Source organism: Oculina patagonica, unplaced genomic scaffold (assembly GCF_052425735.1).
Source record: "Oculina patagonica isolate OP01 unplaced genomic scaffold, crgOcupat unplaced1077, whole genome shotgun sequence".
Taxonomy (NCBI): Eukaryota; Metazoa; Cnidaria; class Anthozoa; order Scleractinia; family Oculinidae; genus Oculina; species Oculina patagonica.
This window is the reverse complement of record NW_027557058.1, coordinates 1-7,059: the sequence shown is the minus strand read 5'-3', so window position 1 is coordinate 7,059 and position 7,059 is coordinate 1. Positions and strand designations below refer to the sequence as shown.

Sequence of the window (7,059 nt, the reverse complement as noted above, 5' to 3'; positions counted from 1 at the left end):
TAAATAAAACAAAGTAAATATTACAAAATGAATGGCTCGCCGGAGGTTAATAAAATTATTCTCACTACGTTAGGTGCGATTGCCCTTTAAGGAAACCGCATCACTTATGAAGCGTCTCCGAGGAGAAATGCTTTGTATTTATTTTCTTATGTTATTGACAGTAAGACGCAAGGTAAACACGTTTAATTTATTATATTTTCTTACCTTGTGGTTTCTTGTTTAGCCTTGCAAGCTCTGGTCCCCACCATTGGTTATAACGCGACGATGCTACGATGGCCGAATCTGGTATCTTGCCATTTTCCATTCCCAAAGCAGAAGCACATACTATTTTGGGGATATCGAATCCTGTTTGAAGAACAAAAACAAAAAACAAAGTAAAAAAGCGCAATATATGTCAAGTATGTACTTATAAATTATTATAATATTTATTTTTTTTTTTAAATTCCCTTTCTAATATCATACTTTAAGGAAAAAAAAATATTTCGTTCTCCTATTCCGTTCTTCTAGAATTCTGATTACCCATATTCCACAATTTGGGCTTGTAAACACTAAGAGTTCTTCGACCTTCGAGGACGTACATAAAACGTTTTCATTGTTGGTTAATCTTGCGGGAAATATCACGAGGAGTAGTTTTTTATAACTATACAATAAGACTTTTGCTAAATCGGATCCGTTACCTTTTTTACAGCCATAAAACTCTGTCCTCATAGAAATATGTCCATTCCATGTTTCTGGATAAATGCGAATGTACCTTGTTACAACTGGCTTGTTTAAGTTGTTCCTTACTACTGTGTATCGGTCAGAGTTGGCGGTAAAAACCTGCAAAATTATAACACAAAAACTAAATCATGTTGTTCCAGACTGTTAATTGGACAAGTTATCCTCCCTTCCATTATAGAAACATAGAATTTTACGTTCGCGCTTGCCGTTTTATGTTTTTTTTTTCTTGTTGCTGTTATTGCTGTTGTTGTTGTTGTTTATTTTTTAAGGTTTCTCTTAAGCTTATTGCACGTTGAACTACTGTCTTACATGTGGCTGTACAAATGTTTTTGTCCTAGGTGGTACTCAGGCACGTAACTGTAAAAATGACCTGTATTTGATAGGGAGACTAAATATATATAATGCTAAAATTAACAACAATGATGTATGGCGCTGTCACTGATCTTATTTTTTTTTTTCCTTCCCTCATTGATAACAGTTCCAGAACTGGTGTATTTAGTTCTATTTTAGCGTTACGATTTTCAAAATACAGCATATGCACTAAATAGCGAATGTTAGCATATTTAGTGTTAGCAGCTTAGAAGGTATGTACAGGACCTTAACCCGTTACCAAGTTATATTAAAGCGCGGAAATGCCATCATTTGATAAATTTTTTGTACCTGTTTGATACCATGGTCGTTGTTAACAGTCTCCCAGAATACACCATCGTAGCTGAATGAAAGACTGTAGCTTTTCACCCATTGGTTACTATCTTGTCTTCCCTGTGTCGCCACGGCCGAGATTTGTGTCCAGCCTCCCAAATCAACTTGAAACCATTGGTTTACATTGTTAGTCTCCTGCTGCCCAACTACCATATTTACCACTGCCGGAAGAAAGAAAATGCAGTCTGCCGACATAGGGAGCGTAGGTGTTGGCATTGGCTGAGCTTGAGGCTGATATAGCAGAGTCTGGTATTTCACCGTGTTCCATTCCAAGGGCATCCATACATTGTGGTGGTTTTGGCGTGGAAAAACCTACATATACATATTAATAATTAGTTCACATTTAAAATTAATTCCCTTTTACAGGGCGTGGGTGGACGCCAGTTCAGTTTTATCATATTACGGCATGAGCTCCTGTACATTTAAAAGACGTTGTGAGCCTATGTAGCCTTGACGTCGACAAACCAAGAATGTCAATTCTAACATGTTGATGAAAATGTGAGCTATATCATTTATTTTGAGTTTACTTTTCACTTTTTTTTCAATGCAGGGGCTCTCTGGACATATTACAAACAGATCAAGATAACTTTTAGTTTTATATAAATTTCTATTGGTAATCGCGTTGCGATCGTGATCGAAAATGTCTGCAACTTAGCTCTTTGAATAGGGTAGCCGTCTTGTACTGAAAGTGGTGATCATGGACGAAACTTTTCCTTATTTTTTTTGTTCGTTAATGACTGAGGCTCAACAAAACTTGCGGCTCTCATGCAATTCCTTTAGCATACTACGTTTACCAAGTATTTAAGACAAGCGTTTTCTCACAACCGTTCCCAGTATTACGAGGATTTGCCAACTTTTTCAAGTGGTCACCAAATATATCCGATAGTCTTCAAAAGATTTACATCTTTTAAAGACTACAAAGATCACATTAACAAGTAATTACATTTTCTCACCCCACTTATGCAATTTCTAAACACGTGCATGATATTAACGCTTACTTTTACTTTGCCCGATCCCAGATTATTGTCTAATAATGAAAGTAAAAAAAAAAAAAAACAGCGAACAAAATAAGTTCAAAATTTTACTAAACATGCATACCATCGGTGCATCCAAAAAGCTCCACTCTCAATGAAGGATATCCAGCGTATGTTTTGACGTTGATTTTAATAAATCGAGCAATGATTGGAGGGTTAAGAATCCGTCCAATTGCTGTACGGTAGTCTTCGTTGCCTTGCAGAACCTTGAAAAGATAATAGGCTAAAGATGAGGGATTTAATAACCCATATATGACTCATATTACAGTACCCAAATTAGAAGCCCGACAGTCAGAAGCTTTTTCAACTGCTTCATTTCCTTGCCATTTCACTCATATATATATTCTTGGGGAAATAAACCAATTTTGCGCCGAAGACACGGATGCTACAGTTTGTTAGGCGCGTCTCCTAAACGTTGTTGTTCAACACTGAAATCGTTCACAACTGAACCAATGTAGAACCGTTAAAATTAGACTGTCTTTACTCCAAGTTTTCAGCAGCAGGAAGAAGAAAGGAGGGCATTCAACTTAACATGATAGGATTATTACTGAAACAGTTTGTTTTCAAACCATTGAATTATGAACAGTCAATTAAACGATTAGAAAATCGAACTACACCATGTTTTTGATAAGGAACGCCTAAGACATTCTGACTCGAGAATGTTCGATCTCGCTCCCGTGAAGAGATGAAAAAAAGGATGAATACAGCAAAAACCTACAAATGGCAATTTTATAATCACTAACAATTCGTAATAGGTACGTTATTATACGTTATTCAATCTGATTAAAAAAGTGAGGTTACGGCCACGAAGATGAAATATCATTTTCTTTTAAACACATCTGTAGCATACGTCAGGTTTTGTTTGTGCATGGCTGCTCATTTTTTGTAGAGGGAGCCGTAGGCAAGTTTTCTTTGTATGCTAATAAAAGGAAAGACGTTGATTTTAAAAGTAGAAAACTGTTAATAATGTCTACGTATACGTGAAGTTTCCGACGAGAAATTCTCTACTTACCTGGCCGTTGTTGTATGGGTTGAATGTTCCACCGTCTACACTGTAATCCAGGGTATAGGTCTTTGTCCACCAGCCTGCGTCATATCGTCCTTGAGTAGCAATACGGGTCACCTTGGTAGGTTTCCCCAAGTCAATCTGTAGGTACTGATTAGCGTCCTGGTATTGGGAAATCCATCCTCCTTGAAAACCGCCTAAAATAAAATAAAACAAAAAAAATACTACAAAATGAAAAGTCGTCCTTAAAAGGTTAATGAAATAATTCTCACTACGCTGAGTGCGATTACCTTCCAAGGAGACCGCATCACTTGTGAAGAGCCTCCGAGAAGAAATGCTTTGTATTTTTTTTCCTTATGTTTTTTTTTTTGTTGTTTTTTTTTACATTACAGTGACATTATTTACAGTAGAATTACTTAATACATTACTAGCGGTATCTGGCGTCGATGCATAATTACATTGATTTATTGACAATGTTTTTAAAATTCTAATGCAAAAATTACTGAGTTCTAAGAGATAGCTTAAAGTATCACCTACGTCACTAAAATAAGAATACATACATGAAAATTAAAGAAAGACAAAAAGGGAGTGTTTACCACACAGTATTCTTCTTATGACTAACAGTAAGAGTAGTGGGGAGGGCTGGAGAACAGCGTCGATAACTGTTCAAAATAGCTTTTCAATTTGATATTTGAAAGTGAGTTTCCTAATATACTCTTTCGTGTTTCTTTTTTGAGTAGTTTTTGTGTATATAGATAGTATTTGGCGAACAGGAGTGTATAATTAAATTTCCTTAACAATTTAAACGAGCCTTGAGAGCAATTGCTTGATTTTTTCCCGAACAGTATTTCTACGGGGCTTGGCGAGAAGGTGGTGTCATTTTCTTTGTTAAACCACTTGATAACCTCCGAATAGAACTGAATTGACAAGCGGCAATTTAAGAAAGTGTGACTTATTGAGTCAGGTTCTTGACAAAATAAACAAAACATGTCGTCTTCTATACCGAAGAAAAAAAGCTCTTTTTTGGTCACCACTATTCTATGAATAAGTTTGAAATAAAATTCTCTCATTTTGTTTTCTTTGCAAACATTTTTAACACGGCTGAAGAGATCATCTAGTCTAAATTCTTCCGAATGTAAGTCTCGAGACCATTTCACTTCAGCTTTTATCTCTTGATTGTCTTTGTTAATTAGGAGCCAGTAATAATCTTTGTTTTTCATTTTGAGTAGGTCTATTACAGTATTGGGCGAGAGTTGGAAAGCATCTACGGCTAGAAAGGTGCTCTTGTCTAGAGGTTTTTCCCTTGCCTTTTTGACTAAATGTTTTGGGATTGCTGAGACAACTTGCATATAAGTTCGAAAATTGCATTTAAGCTCGTATCTTCGGACAAATTCCGGATAAGTAAAAAAATTGCCATTTTCTTTTAAAAGATCTTGTATGAGAAAAATTTCTTTTTGGAACCAGTCTTTGTAAAATATGGTTTGGTTTCCAATTAAAATGTCTTTGTTGTTGAATAATACTAGTTCTTGCCCGTTCATACATTTGTGGACTGCTTTAAGTTCTAAAAAATACTGCAGAATAGACCTATAAGATAGAGGTAACGTGGTACCTTTCAGAAATTTTTCATTGTAGTTGGGGATCACCTTCCAGGATTCGTCGCCTGATTGCTCATTTTTTAACAGTCTTGAGATCCATGCTAGTTTAAGTGATTTGACCATAACCTCAATACTGGGTGCACGCAGACCTCCATTCTTATAGTCGAGGGCCATTACTTTACGTTTTATTTTATCTTGCTTTTTTTCCAAATAAACCTAAAGATAAGAGAGTTAATATCTTTGATACATTCAGGGGGTGTTTCAAGAATTGAAATGGAGTGCACCAGTTGTGAAATTCCGAGACTTTTAGATGTAAGACTTCTGCAGAATAAAGTAAGACTCCTGGACTGCCAGAGATCGAGAATAGTACTTAACTTGTCGATTTTCGCTTTAAAATTCTTTTTCTCGTTTTGTTTTTGATGGTAAGATATAAATATTCCTAAAGGTGGATTTCCACTGACGCGTAAATATTTACGTAGGTAAAACGTGCGTAAAAAAAGATACGTAGGCAAATTTCCACTGTCGCGTAAAAAGTAATAAAAAGCGTTCCTTTTTACGCGCGTTGAACGTGCGTAAATGCCCGCCATACTGAATTATCAAGTTGGTGAATAGAGTGCGTGATTGTCGGCCATATTGGAGAAGTGAAACAATAAGTTGTTTTTTCTTTGGGAAAAAATCATTAACATTTTTATGCAAATATCTTGTTGTTTGACTCTTCCAACATGGCTGCCATGAAAACACTTTGTACCAAACGCTAGAAAAAGAAATGCGTGAATATGACCAAGAGGCATTTTATAAATACTTCCGAAAGATACCATCAAGTAAAAGAGGATTTGAGGCGACCGTCCCGGATTCTCGGTTCAAAGTCTACGTGACCTGACGCCAGGCGTTTTCTTTCACTACTGCGTTCGTGTAATTTGGTTCTGTAGCCAGTTCTATAGATTATTTCTTGAAATGTTAAGACTTTCTCGATGAGAAGTGTTTTTACATCTGAATGTTTTCTCAAGTAAATCGATAGGTCATTTAAAACAAAATGGTTTTCCACATGCTAAGTGGTGTCATGTGACGAAATCCAAAAGTATGATTGGGTAAATCGTTGCGTAACCGCAGACAGCCGCGAAAAAAGTTGAACTCGGTTCAACTTTTTTCAAAATCCCCAAAATCGCTACGCGCGTAAATGTGCGCGTCACGTGCGTAAATACCTGGAAAAAAACGTGGCATTGGAAATTGGACAACGTAAATTCGACGCACGTAATCGCGCGCGTAAAATTTCATTTTACGTACGTTTATAATTTTTACGCGCGTTAACGTGCGTAAACAAAAACGCGACAGTGTAAATCCACCTTAACGCTCTAATTGAATCTTTTGGCCACTGGAATTTAAAAGGCTCATCGTCGATGTCTCTCCATGGCCCCAGCCACAAAGCTTTAGTTTTAGTTGGGTTCAGTCTCAGACCGGAAACGTCACCGAAGTCATTTAGCACTTCAATTGCTCTTTGAACCGATTTGCAGGAACTGCATAATAGTGAGGTGTCGTCGGCGAACTGGCTTATTTTGATTTCTTTTTTGAAGATTCGAATCCCCTCTATTTCTTTGTCTTGTCTTATTTTGCATGCTAATAATTCCACCGACAAAATAAATAAATAAGGAGACAGGGGACAACCTTGCCTCACTCCTCTTGACAGTTTAAAGGAATTGGTGCAAAATCCGTTGTTTAAAACAGAGCTCTCCGGATTAGTGTAAAAAGTAGAGATCCATCGTTGGATACTCTCACCGAAGTTAAAAAGAACTAGCGTCTTCTGGATGAATTCCCATTCAATGGTGTCGAATGCCTTACGGAAATCTAATTGAAGGAGTATCCCAGGGATGTTCTGGGATTCTGTTTGCTCTAAGATGTCGTTAAGCAGTCTAACATTTTGACCGATGTATCTTCCTTTTATAAATCCAGTTTGATCTGGATTGACGAGAAGTGTCAGTACTTTTTCTATTCTTATGTTATTGAC

General features: G+C 36.7%; 1 pseudogene across 1 annotated transcript; it reads right to left on the bottom strand.

The window, feature by feature from the left end:
* Positions 1 to 204: 204 nt before the first annotated feature.
* Positions 205 to 5,375, bottom strand: LOC144639576 (EGF-like repeat and discoidin I-like domain-containing protein 3; annotated as a pseudogene). Its single transcript, XR_013568174.1, has 6 exons — positions 5,072 to 5,375; positions 3,469 to 3,659; positions 2,521 to 2,662; positions 1,381 to 1,734; positions 678 to 819; positions 205 to 345 (listed from the first exon to the last, which is right to left on the bottom strand). The product of XR_013568174.1 is annotated as an EGF-like repeat and discoidin I-like domain-containing protein 3 (transcript).
* Between the last annotated feature and the right edge of the window lie 1,684 nt (positions 5,376 to 7,059).